Raw genomic sequence first — 14869 nt, forward strand, 5'->3', positions numbered from 1 at the left:
CGCACCACATATTGCATATTGCATTACATCCTCGGCATATGACATTTGGGTTGTTATGTTTCTGCGTTCATATGACCTAGATGAGGCTGATGGTATTCGTAGCTCTTCCGAATTGCATATTGTATTGCATCCTCAATATTTGATATCTGGTTCATTATGTTTCCGCATTACATAACCGATTTACATTACTTTCTTAGTATATGACATTGGCTTGCTATGTCTTTTCATCGCATATCCCTGATGAGGTTGATGATATTTTTATGGACTTGTCAGTATTTCTGCTTACTCTGATATTGAATGGTTCGTGGACTTACCAGTATTTCCGTTTACTCTGATATTACATTCTGAGCACACATATACTGCTCACACACTTACACCACCCTCTAAGCTTTCTATAAGCTTATGCACGATAGATGTATGCAGGTGATGTTAGGTTGCAGTAGCGTGGAGCTTGGAGCATGTAGCTGACTTCTAGAGCTTTGATTTTGACATATGTATTTCCCTTTCAGCATTGTATTCAAATGTTTATATTAGTGGATATGTGATGATGATGTTGCCTTTGTGATTTGGGTAAACTTGTGGTTATGCTTCTTACGAGATAAATGTAAGTTGAAAAATTCTCCTTCTAGGATCCCAGGATCGGAACCTAGCGTTTGGACGCTGGAAGCTGAGAATGGGGTACTACGAAGGCTGTTGGCATTGGATTCGGCGATCGAAAATTTTGTGAGCCCGGTTTTCGAGTTTGGGGTGTGACACACCTGATATCTAGATATACTTCAATTTTGGTCTCAACCCCTTAAATGGGGTGAAAAATGGATGGATGGAGCGGATTTCTCATACACACCACAGTGGACCCTGCATGTGCACGTGTGCATTCACAGTGTGCACATAACTGATGTGCACTGAACCGAGAGTCTACTCAACTCTTAGCTGACTCGAACTCTCTTACGTAAGCAAGCCAATGGACGGACGCACGTCCACCGGTTCATCACAGTGGGCCCCACCCATCATCCATTCGGATGATCTAGACCGTCCATTATGTCCAGGGAGTGGCCACGACCCTGGCCATGGTGGCCTTTTGGCCCATGCACACGTACACACGTGAATCGCCAGAAAATGGAGGATGAACGACGAGTTGATTTGATACAGTGAACCGCACCAAAACTCAACCAAAATCACTAATTTATGTCTGGTTTTTCACTAGGAATCCAATGAATGGGATGAATTTCCCTAAAAACACCACTATGGGGCCCACCGAACACGTAGCGTAAACTTTCTAAAAACAGACGTGCGGACGCGTCCGAGGTTACGGGGAGTTGTGGGCCACTGCTTTTGGTTGGGTGGGTGATCCAAACCGTTCAGAACCTTCAGAGGGAGGTCTTTACCCCAAACATAGAGTCCAAATTGATTTCTTGGACATCTATTGGGGGAGAACTCGGTCCAAACGCAAGTTGGTGCGTTTCTTGCATTTTCTGCTGTGCAACCGACTCCACCCATTGTCCTTGCTGGCTATATAAAGAAGAGAGAGAGCAACATGAGGGGCTATCCAAGAGGGCAGCCATGAAGGCATGGTGGAGAAACAAAGGCGAGAGAGAGAGAAAGAGAGACGTGGAGACGTTTGGAGTTCTTCTATCCTTTTCCTCTTTAGTTTTTCTTTTTCTTTCCTTTATGTTTTTAAGAGCTTTTAGCATGTCTATGACAAGTTAAACCTCTTAGCTAGGGCTAAGAGGTGAAGCTTGTAGCGTGATTGGGTGATTTCTACGGCCTTGATTCATGTTTATTGAACTCTCTTTAATTATAGTTTGATTATGAGGAATATTCGTAGTTTTTAATGGTTTATTGTGACTTAAATTACAATGGATCTGCGATAGCTTTGAGTATGTTCTTTGTATTACAGGGATTGTGAGTGTAGGATCCTTGTTGTTCATCATCGTCTCCTGGGCATGGTTAGATGATGAAACCCTTCCTAACTCCCTTAGATTGGATGTGGATTGGCTAAATTCTGTTGTTTGCTTTATCTCATGGGTATGGTTTTGTGATGGAATCAATTCTAATTCTCATACCTCTCATCTATTGAAAACTAAATTAAAGGAAGTTCAAATTTGGATTTTAATGATATATCTTCCAACTGGATGAAGATGGGACTTTGATTCCAGTTGTGTTCTTGAATTAAGGATAGATCTCCCTGATCTTTACAAGTGGATCCTTGACACCCTAGTTTCCCACCTTTGAAGTTAACAAATTTTAGTTAATTAAGTTCACTATTATTCCCTTAACTTTCCCTGGTTTAGATACATCTTCGTCTAGTTCTAGTTCTAGTTACTTTCAGATTGCTTACAAGGTTCAGTCCCTGTGGATTCGACCTCGGTCTTGCCGAGATTATTACTACATCGCAACCCTATACTTGGGGTTTGAACACTTCCCTCCGTCCGCACACCCAATCGTAGGTGCTATTGTTGTTTTCAAGCTCAACCATGATCTTTGTGACAAATTCACCCAATTCATCAGTTTTGTCAGCTTATGTTAGGACATAGCCTAAAACGAGATAGCTCCAAAACTCAAGTGGACCATACGACAAGAAATAATGGGGATTGAATTGCTACCATTGAAACATTTGTGGAGTCACAAAAGTTTTGGATCAACTAATATTTTGTGTTTCCAGTTCTATAAGTGCAATAGTTTATAGCCCCTTTTTGTTGTCAAATTTGTGGTGCCAGAGACACTGTTATGAAACGTGGAATGTGAAGAACAATGCTCTACTCAAGCTCAGCTTTGATTAACAAACACTGTTCACAAGTCAAGACTCGAGAAAGTGAGATTGTTCGACTTAATTCAAGAAAAGGATAATGCAAGATCTCAAGAAGCTTTCAAGTTCAACCTTAAGATCTCAAGAAGCTTTTAAGTTTGAACTTCATCGAGACTTCAAGCTTCATTACTTTCAAAGGTTACTTGTCTCTTATGTTCAATGTCCTTACTTCACTATTGAGGTATGACTGACCTTAGGTTGACCTTTAGAGTAGGTCATTCTGGATACATAATTCATATGTTTTATATATGTGAGTTTAGGCTGTTCTAAGACTAGTCCTGGACCTTGTTCGACTAGTCCTAGCACTGCTTTGACATGTCTAAGAAATTCCTAGATATGTCGTAAGTTCGTTGCAAAATTTGAAAATTTTCTATTAGGCTTCGACTAGTCTTAGGGACTGTTCGACTAGTCGTATGAACAGTGTCGACTGTTGCTTCGACCAGTTGTAAACCTACGACTCAATGTACAGCGTTGAAATTCGGCTAGCTTCGACTAGTCGTGTGCAACCTACGACCAGTCGAAGGAGACCTTCGACCAGTCGTAGATCACCTACGACCAGTCGTGAAACTGCCAGATCTTATCGCGCCTGAATTTTCAAATATCTGTTGGTTCTACGACCAGTCGTAGAGGTCTTTAGACCAGTCGAAGACGTGATTTCTTCACCTATAAATAGAGCACGAATCTTAGAATTAAACAATGAATTTCAAGCTAATTTAATTCGGCCTTCTAAGAGATAAGTCTGTGCTCCATTTTAAGCTAAGTGTGCATATTTAATATTCTCTTTCTTTAGCTTTTCTTATTTGATTTTGTTTTTATATTCCAATCTTATTTGAAAAGAGGAATTGTTGTATTCCGTATTCTTGGAATCAAAATCAAATAGAACTACGCCCAATTTGGTTTAATTTAAAATCTATTAGAATCTAGAACCATTATAAAGTGAGTATTGGACATTGAACTTTGACATTCAAATCTCTACTCCAACTTGGTTCTTCTGGGCTGTTACAACGAAGGAGAAAGTCAGGTATTTTACGTTTGTGTAATTTACTTTCATTTAGTTTTCTTTTGGGATTTGCCAGAAAAATCTCATTGTATTGGTTATCTGAGGAGAGCCAGGAAAACTCAGAAGATGGGTTTTTTTAATTGTGTAAGCCCACAGAGAAAAACACAATTGTGAAGATTTTGGGTGAACCTGAAAAACCTATCTTTGATAGTGAACGTTGATATCCCATGTGTGACGATATTAGGAGTGGAGTAGCGCTGTGTGGCTGTTGTTGAAAAGTTGGTGTACACACAGGCGAACCACTATAACTCTGTCTTGTGATTTGAATGCTTGCTTAAGTTTTATATTTCTTTTCATTCAAATTTGTGGAATGTCTGTGTGGATGTGAATGTTGTAATATTTACATTTCAAGCACAATAGGAATGTTGTAATAATTTAGTTTTAAATTCATGCAATTTATTTCAATTCCACTCTATTTATTTATTCCTCTCCGGTTTGAGTTATTGATACAGAGGACGTTCTAGAAATAAGGTTATCCTGCCATAAACCCTTGGTTTTTATGGTGTAAGGTTGTCCTTAGAACTAAATTCATATCAACCTCTTAATTCTTGTTTAGTGAGGTTGTTTTTATTTCAGCATTGTGATTTGATTTAGTTTATTTGGCTATCTATCTTTCTTTATTCCACTGTTAAAGTTTTATTTTGACATCGTCCTTTTCACCCCCCCCCTCTAGGACGTATAGCTAGGCCATTTCAAGTAGTATTAGAGCCTAATAGCTCGCTCTTATTGCTTTTTATTTAGATTTATTTCCTGAGCTAACGATCTAAGCTATTTAAAAAGATGTCAAATTTTGATAGCCTATCAGTCACTAGGCCTCCACCCTTTGATGGCTCCAATTATGCCTATTAGAAAGCCAGGATGATGATCTTCCTCAAATCAATGGATGAGAGTGTGTGGCAAGCCACAATGACTGAATGGAACCCACCTACCACTGAAGTGACTGGTATCGATGGTTCAAAATCAATGAGAGTAACTCCTTATTTCTCTTGGATCACCCTTCAAAAAAATGAGAGTAGTGCTAATGCAAAAGCACTAAATGCAATCACTTGCGCACTATCACCGAATGAGTTCAAAAGAATCATATCCTGTGATACTGCAAAGCAAGCTTGGGATATATTAGAAATGACACATGAGGGTACTACAATTGTTAAAAAATCTAAAGTCCAACTCTTCACAACCAAATTTGAAGAAATTCATATGGAGAAAAATGAAATGTTCATGGACTTTTACACAAGATTAAATGACATTGTAAAATCAATGTGGGGTCTTGGCGATAAAATCCCAGAAAGTAAAGTGTGTGCAAAGATACTACGCTCACTTCCTGAATGGTTCAACTCTAAGGTAACCGCGATCCAGAAACTTCGTGATACGGATAATATGAGGGTAGAAGAACTAGTTGGTTCTTTACAAACCTATGAGTTAAATTTTAAAGCTCCTAAAAATAAATCTATCACTCTTAAATCTTCTAAAGACAACTCTGATTCTGAAGATGATATGGCTCTTTTAGTAAAAAAGTTTTACAAGATTTTCAAGAGTAAAAAGAGGGTTGATTTTGAAAAATCAAATGATAAGAAAAGATCAAAACCTAAATCTAAAACTTGGAAGTCTTTAAAAGATAGTCAATGTTACAATTGCCAAGAATATGGGCATTTAGCAAACAAGTGTCCTAAAAATGACAAACCCAAAAGGAAGGGTATGTTAGCTACTTGGGATGAATCGTCTGATTCTGAAGCTTCTTCTGAATCAGAAGATTCTGAAACCGAGTCAGGCAGTGAAGTTAAAGCCCTTATGACTCTAGCCAAATTCACTTTTTCAGATCATGATGATTCAACTAGCGAAGAAAATCTGAATAGTGATTATGAAAATGAAGATGATCTTCAAGATGCTTACAATGTCCTATACAAGGAAAGTTGTAAAATTGCTGTGAAATTGAAACTTCAAAAAGAAAAGTTTTTTAAACTCAAAAAATGTTTTGAATCTCTTGTTTTATAAAAATTTCAAATTTCAGATTGTTTTAAAAAATCAAAATGCGATTTAGAATTCAAAACCTCCCTGATTGAAAATTTGAAATCTGAAAATGAAAAACTTAAAAATGAAGTATCTTCTCTTCTGAGTTTAAAGGATACATGGAGGTATGCCCAAGGAGATCCAAAGTTAGAAAAACTTTTATCCGGATCTAGAAAATGTGGCGACAGATTTGAGTTAGGCTACGATAAAAATGTTCCTCCTAAACAAAAGAATACTCCTCCTAAGTTTGTGAAAGGAGAACCTCTAACTCAAAAGGGAAAAATACTAGTCAATGTTTTTCTAAAAATTCAAAAGCTTTTCAAAAAACTAAAAGCAGCTATGTCAACTTAAAAAATCAGAACAGAAACCCACTAGTTGAAAAGATAGTGGATATACTCAAGGAGCTCTTAAAATCTAACTCAGTAGGTCATCCTTATAACAATAGACAGAAGAAGACCAACTATATTTCCAAACCCAAAACAGTTTTAAAATGGGTCACTAAGGTTGCCTACTTAGTTGCCCACACCGCTTTCAAAGCAACAAGCCATTCAAAGTGGTACCTAGATAGTGGATGCTCCAGGCATATGACAGACGACAAGGCTTTATTCACCGATCTTAAAGATATGACTGATGGGTCAGTTACTTTGCGTGATGGAAGCAATTGCAAGATTATGGGCCAAGGTACGGTTCAACTCTATAACCTTCCTTTGTTTAAAAATGTTTTATATGTTGAAGGACTGAAACATAATCTTCTAAGTATATCACAAATTTGTGATAATAACCATGGTGTTCAGTTTTCTAATCAATGTTGTGACATTCTAAAGAACAAGGGTTCAGTAATATTAACTGGACGTAGAACGTCTGAAAACTGCTATATTATTAGTGAGTCCAGCTCATCTAATCAATCGCGTTAAATGGTCCATACAGACGAGACTGATTTGTGGCACAAACGTCTTGGACATGTACGCTACCGAAATCTATATAGATTAAGCAAACGAGAACTTATAAGAGATCTACCCAAACTACAAAAATTAGATAAAATATGTGGTGAATGCCAGATTGGCAAACAAACGAGGAACTCACACAAAAAGGTGAATTCCAATACCACATCAAGACCACTTGAGCTTCTCCATATGGATCTTGTAAGACCTACCAGGATGGAAAGTCGAGATTGCAAAAGATATCTTGGCAATAGTAGATGACTTTACCAGATATACATGGGTTGTCTTCTTAAGTGATAAATCAGAAACCCTTGAAGAAGTGAAAAATGTTCTCAAAAGGATTCAAATTGAAAAAGGTTCTCAAGTCAGTAAGATTCGTAGTGATCATGTATCTGAATTTGAGAATAGCGGTTTTGAGAAGTTCTGTAGTGACCAGGGAATATTAAATGAATTCTCAGCGCCCAAAACTCCACAACAAAATGGTATAGTTGAAAGGAAAAATAGAGTACTTCAAGAAATGACTAATGTCATGTTGAATAGTATGAAGCTCTCTAAGAATCTTTGGGCTGAAGCAGTCAATACAGCTTGCTATATCATTAACCGGGTTTACACTAGTAAAGGTAATAATAAAACGGCTTATGAAATGTAGTTTGATAAAAAGCCTACTGTCAAATACTTTCGAGTTTTTGGCAGCAAGTGCTATATTTTATAAGATTGTGAATATCTGGGAAAGTTTGATACGAAGAGTGATGAAGGGATCTTTTTAGGATATTCTTTAAACAGTCGAGCTTATAGGGTTCTGAACAAAAGGACTGGTGTGATTCAAGAGTCTATCAATGTAGTCATTGATGATCACTTAAACATACTAGTCTCAAGTTCAGATAATGATGAAGTTCTAGTAATTGATAAATCTGATACTTCATCTAATCAGACTGATTCTGAACTGAGGACTGTTAAAGATCATCCAACTACACAAATTCTTAAAAACCCTCTCATTGGTGTTCGTACCCGTAGACAACTAGAGGATATATGTAATTACGTATGTTTTACATCCCAGATAGAACCATCTAATGTAAAAGAAGCTCTTGCTGATGAAAACTGAATTGTTACGATGCAAGAAGAACTTAACTAATTTGTAAGAAATGATGTTTGGTATCTCGTACCTAGACCTAAAGATAAACACATCATTGGAATCAAATGGATTTTCAAAAATAAGTTTGACGAGCTTGGCAATATAATTAAAAACAAGGCTAGGTTAGTGGTACAAGGTTACACTCAAATTGAAGGTATTAATTATGATGAAACCTTCGCACCAGTAGCATGTCTTGAATCAATCAGACTCTTTATATCCATTGCATGTTTTAAAAAGTTTAAGATTTGTCAAATGGATGTGAAAAGTGTATTTTTAAATAACAATTTGCATGAGGAAGTCTATGTTGAACAACCGATGGGTTTTGAAGGCTCCAAAAATGCTGATCATGTGTATCGCCTTAAAAAGGCATTTTACGGTTTAAAACAAGCTCCTAGGGCATGGTACGAGAAACTAACAAAGTTTCTATTAAGCCATAATTTTCAAATGGGATGTGTTGATAAGACTCTATTTGTTAAAAAACATAATAATCACATTCTAATAGTACAAATTTATGTTGATGATATCATTTATGGATCTACCTGTGCTGACATGACTATTGAGTTTGCAGATTTGATGAAATCTCAGTTTGAAATGAGCATGGTTGGGGAATTGAATTATTTCCTTGGGTTGCAGGTAAAACAAAAACCTGATGGAATGTTCATTTCTCAATCTAAATATGCTATGAATTTGATTAAGAGATTTGGATTTGAGAATGATAAAAACTTTGATACTCCTATGAGTACAACTTTGAAACTCTCAAAAGATTTTAAAGGTAAAAATGTGGATCCGAAATTATATCGGAGTATGATTGGTAGTTTACTATATTTAACTGCTAGTAGACCCGATATCGCTCTAAGTGTTGGTATTTGTGCTAGATATCAATCTGATCCTAAAGAGTTGCACTTAATTGTTGTTAAGCGGATTATGCAATATGTCGCAAGTACTGTTAATCTCGGTCTCTGGTATTCACATGAGACTAGTGTTCAATTAGTTGGGTACTTGGATGCTGACTGGGCTGGTAATCTTGATGATAAAACATCAACCAGTGGTGGTTGCTTCTATATTAGAAACTGTTTAGTCTCTTGGTTTAGCAAGAAACAAAGTTCTATATCACTTTCAACAGTTGAGGCTGAATATATCGCAGCTGCTAATGCTTGTACACAGCTAGTTTGGATGAAACGTATGCTAAGTGATTATGGAATTAAATAAGATTCTATGTTATTATATTGTGATAATTCCAGTGCCATAAATATTTCAAAAAATCCAATTCAACATTCTCGTACTAAGCACATTGACATTAGATTTCATTATATTCGAGAATTAGTAGAAGAAAAGGTTATATCCTTGGAATATATTCCTATCGAGAATTAACGTGCTGACATTTTCACTAAACCACTCGACAAAAGTAGGTTTAACAAAATGAAATTTGATCTTGGCATGTGCATTTTAAAATGAGTATCTATGCCTATTTATATCATATTGTATATATTTATTTGATTAGATTTCAAATTTTGTATATATTGCTTGAAATCAGATTTTTTGGCCGGTATTTGACCAGTCGTGAGTATACACGACCATTCGTGCTACGACCGGTCGTGTACATCCACGACCAGTCGTGAATCACGTGAATCACTTCTTCTTCATTTCTTCTTCACTCTCCAACAGGCTGACGCACGACCAGTCGAACCCTTCCTTCAAAATCTTCAAGGTTAGTGCTCCATTTGCATTTTTCTTGTAGATTTGAGTCTAGATTTCTTCTATTTTTCTCTTAAAGTTATCTATTTCAAATTTTATTGAGATTTGGAATTTTTCTTAGGTAAAATCTGATTTGAGAAAACCCACTTCTTAATCCTTTGCAACTCTCTATTTCCTTAAAATCCTTGTTGCAAATGGCATCTAGAGGGAGAAAGACAACATCCCGTGGTCCATCTTCTTCCTCCAGATCAGCCCCTATCACTAAGCGTCATCTTCAAGCTCCCGAGGACGATCCATCTTATGTTCGAGACATCAGATTGGGTAATGTTATTGTTGAACATCCTGTTGATACTAATCATGTTGCTCCTTTGATATCTTTCTTATGCTCCAAGCTGTAAGTTGGAATAACTTATTACATTGGGGTGGGCCAGCATACCGGTCCATTGTTCAGTCCATTTTCGCATGCATATGTGATTTTTCATTGGAAAATTTATCTTTTAAGATACCCACAAGAGAAGGACCATTTGATGTTGATCGTCATTTGATTTCAGCTCTTATGGAAATTCCTGTGAATGATGAGGCATTCCTATCCATAACTTATCTGAAAAACCCTCAGTATCTGAAAAACATATGCTCACAAAAGATTTATGTAATTTAGATGTTCAATGGATACACAAAGGGAATGCGCTTCCCTCAAAGTATCTGTTACCCAAATACAGAGTTCTTCACAAAATCTTTGTGTCTAACTTGTATCCTCGATTGGGTAATAAATCTGAATTGACTTCCTTCATGGTCCATGTTCTTCATGCTGTTGCTAGCGGTGCTCATGTTTGTCTACCATCCTTGATTTGTCACTCTATTATTCAGTTTCGACTCCATCCTGATCACAGTGACATTCCTTTTAGATATTTGATGACTGTGTTGGCTACACATATGTTAGTCGATATGCCGGTTGGAGAGGCCCCTATCCATCATCTGATATTTAACAATTCCAATATCAATAAGCTGAAGCTTGATTTCCTTCCTGGTCAAGGTGTTAGTGGTGGCAATGCTGAAGTTGAACATGAGGAAGAAGCTAGTGATCTTCCTCCTGATGATATTAACATGAATGATATTTTTGAAGAACTTGAATTTGATTCTACAAATGACCCAGATTATGAGCCTTCTGAGTTTGATGCACGTCTGCATGCATTGGAAGATAAAGTTGAGAATATGAATGTTAAGATAGAAAACATGTCTATAGCTCATGATTTACAATTCAAGTATATGCGCAAATATCTTAGGCGCTTGAACGAGGGCATGCATCAACTTGATCCTTCCATCCCGACTCCTTCATCTGGCTCAGATTAGTTTTTTTTATTAGCTGGTCTGTTATAACTTTATTACTCTTGTGTTAGCTTAACTGGTTTTGAGATTGTTATTATCTTTGACTTAGCTCTGTTTATGAATTATGTGGGCTGTTTTTGCTGGTTAATCATATCTTGTCTTGTTTTTACTCATATATCTCTTTACTTATTTCTCCTCTGCCATTTGTTCTATGCTTCCTTTGTCCTATTGTGACAAAAAGGGGGAGAATGGATATGGATATGATGTGTCTAATGATTATGTTATGAGAAGGGAGTAGCATTATATGTTACTCAGGGGGATGTTACTTAGGGGGAGTAGTATGTGTAATAGTGGACTGTATGTTATGTTGAATATTGATTTACAGGTTTGCAGGATCATGTTAGTATATGCCGGTTGATAACAACTGGTGCATGATTCTTTAATCAGATATTCTGTGTTATATAACATATTTTGTAAGTGTGTTTTGTCACTAATTTGACAAGAGGAGATTGTAAGTGCTATAGTTTATAACCCCCTTTTGTTGTCAAATTTATATTGTCAAAGACACTGTTATGAAGCGTGCATATGTGAAGAATAATGCTCTACTCAAGCTCAGCTTTGATTGACAAGCACTGTTCACAAGTCAAGACTCGAGCAAGTGAGATTGTTCGACTTAATTCAAAAAAAGGATAATGCAAGATCTCAAGAAGCTTTCAAGTTCAACCTCAAGATCTCAAGAAGCTTTCAAGTTTGAACTTCATCAAGACTTCAAGCTTCACTACTTTCAAAGGTTACTTGTCTCCTATGTTCAATGTCCTTACTTCACTATTGAGGTATGACTGACCTTAGGTTGACCTTTAGAGTAGGTCATTCTGGATACATAATTCATTTATTTTATATATGTGAGTTTAGGCTATTCTAAGACTAGTCCTGGACCTTGTTTGACTAGTCCTAGCACTGCTTCGACCTGTTTAAGAAATTCCTAGATCAGTCGTAAGTTCGTTGTAAAATTCAAAAATTTTTTGTTAGGCTTCGACTAGTCTTAGGGACTGTTCGACTAGTCATATGAACAGTGTCGACTGTTGCTTTGACCAGTTGTAGACCTACGACTCAATGTACAGCGTTGAAATTCGGCTAGCTTCAACTAGTCATGTGCAACCTACGACCAGTCGAAGGAGACCTTCGACCAATCATAGATCACCTACGACCAGTCGTGAAACCGCCAGATCTTATCGCGCCTGAATTTTCAAATATCTGTTGGTTCTACGACCAATCGTAGAGGTCTTTAGACCAGTCGAAGACGTGATTTCTTCACTTATAAATAGAGCACGAATCTCAGAATTAAATAATGAATTTCAAGCTAATTTAATTCGGCCTTCTGAGAGATAAGTCTGTGCTCCATTTTAAGCTAAGTGTGCATATTTAATATTCTCTTTCTTTAGCTTTTCTTATTTGAAGAGATGAATTGTTGTATTCCGTCTTCTTGGAATCAAAATCAAATAGAACTATGCCCAATTTGGTTTAATTTAAAATCTATTAGAATCTAGAACCATTATAAAGTAAGTATTGGACATTGAACTTTGACATTCAAATCTCTACTCCAACTTGGTTCTTCTGGGCTGCTACAACGAAGGAGAAAGTCAGGTATTTTACGTTTGTGTAATTTACTTTCATTTAGTTTTCTTTTGTGATTTGCCAGAAAAATCTCATTGTATTGGTTATTTGGGGAGAACTAGAAAAACTCAGAAGAGGAATTTTTTTAATTGTGTAAGTCCACAGAGAAAAATACAATTGTGAAGGTTTTGGTTAAACCTGGAAAACCTATCTTTGATAGTGAACGCTGATATCCCCTATGTGAGGATATTAAGAGTGGAGTAGCGCTGTGTAGCTGTTGTTGAATAGTTGGTGTACACATAAGCGAACCACTATAACTCTTTGTCTTGTGATTTGAATGCTTGCTTAAGTTTTATATCTCTTTTCATTCAAATTTGTGGAATGTATGTGTGGATGTGAATGTTGTAATATTTACATTTCAAGCACGGTGGGAATATTGTAATAATTTAGTTTTAAATTCCTGCAATTTATTTCAATTCCACTCTATTTATTTATTCCTCTCCGGTTTGAGTTATTGATACAAAGGACGTTCTAGAAATAAGGTTGTCCTACCATAAACCCTTGGTTTTTATGGTGTAAGGTTGTCCTTAGAACTGAATTCGTATCAACCTCTCAATTCTTGTTTAGTGAGGTTGCTTTTATTTCAGCATTGTGATTTGATTTAGTTTATTTGGCTATCTATCTTTCTTTATTTCACTGTTAAAGTTTTATTTTGTCATCGTCTTATTCACCCCCCCCCCCCCCCCTCCTCTAGGACGTATAGCTAGGCCATTTCAAGTTCATCCCAATGTAAATGACCTTACGAATGGTGTGGATGGCATATATAATATCATGGTGGACTCGGGATAGGTTTCAATGCTACGCATCTCCCTCCCCACCTTTTCCTGTTGTATGGTACACTTAAAGTGTGGGATCTGCTTCATTGTTGGGCTCATGCCACAAACTAGTTGGAAAAACAAATGGACAGGATGGATTTCTCACAAACATTATAATGAGCCCCACCTAGCTTCTAATTGCACTCAGGTCACAATCCACATCCCTTGGATGGCGAGTCCTCCAAAAGCCTTCTAGATTGGACGACCTTTTTCATTTAAATATAACCCATGTATTTGTATCTAGTAAATAGGAATTTTAACATTGTACCCATGGTCTCGTCCATGTCGGGTGCAACTCGTCCGAGTCAACTTAGACTTAGTCGAGACGACTCAAGCCAGCTCGGACAACTTGCTAGATAGCTAGTTAGAGGTATTAGTTCAACTCAGTCCTGAACTAACTTGAATTCTATTAATCTCATGTTTATTTTCTTAAAATCAAATTTGCTCAATTTCTCCCCTAAGCTTAGAGATCTAGGTTTATAAAGTCTGTGGAGATGATTTACAGGCATTTCATGAATTTATTGGTTTAATAAAATAACTTATTAAAAAATAAGTTAGATATCCATCATGCAAGTGGATGTGGAACAATAACACAGCAAATCGCTCTAATATTATTCAATCCAAGCTTTCAACTACTCTCTCTAGCTGCTTGTAAGTTAGATCGCTTCCTCTCTCTCTCTCCATACGCATTGCACAATAATAATTTTTTTTACTAGGCTTAAACAAAGGTTGCTAATAAAATAATGAAAATATTTGCACGATTATAGATAGCCACATAGACCATTAGGGGTGTACATCGAGTCGAACTGAGTCGAGCTGGCCTCAGCTTAACTCGGCTTGAACAGTGGCTGACCTCAGCTCGAACTCGGCTCGGCTCGGTCCTCGAGCCTGACTGGCTAACTCGGCTCGGTTTAGTTAGCAACTGGGCCAACTCGGGCCGAGTTTGAGCTAAGATCGAGCCGAGTTCACCATTGAGGCATTTCCACAAACACCTGAACTGCAACTTCAAAATCCCACTATTTTACAAACAGGGGCAATGGTTTTATAGGTATTTTCTCAAACACCTTCTAAGTAACATAAAAACAAAAAAACAAAAAAAAATGTATTTTTTTCAGGTACATACCTTCCTTGCCACATTTCGTTGAGGCATTATATCAAATAGTTGGTGAGCAACATCAATGGCAAAGTAACCGAGTCACCGAACTAGTTGGATTCAAGCTGGATTCGATCTGATTCAAGTCGAGTCGAGCTGGGGCCTACTCGAACTTGGCTTGAACTCATTTTCGAGCTCAAAAAATCAGCTTGACTCGGCTCGAACTCAGCTTCGAACTGAGTCGAATCGAGTGAGCTAACTGAGCTAGCTCGATTCGAGTACACCCCTATAGACCATGATAATTATGTAGATGGAAAACT

Source organism: Magnolia sinica, chromosome 5 (assembly GCF_029962835.1).
Source record: "Magnolia sinica isolate HGM2019 chromosome 5, MsV1, whole genome shotgun sequence".
In the NCBI taxonomy this organism is placed as follows: Eukaryota; Viridiplantae; Streptophyta; class Magnoliopsida; order Magnoliales; family Magnoliaceae; genus Magnolia; species Magnolia sinica.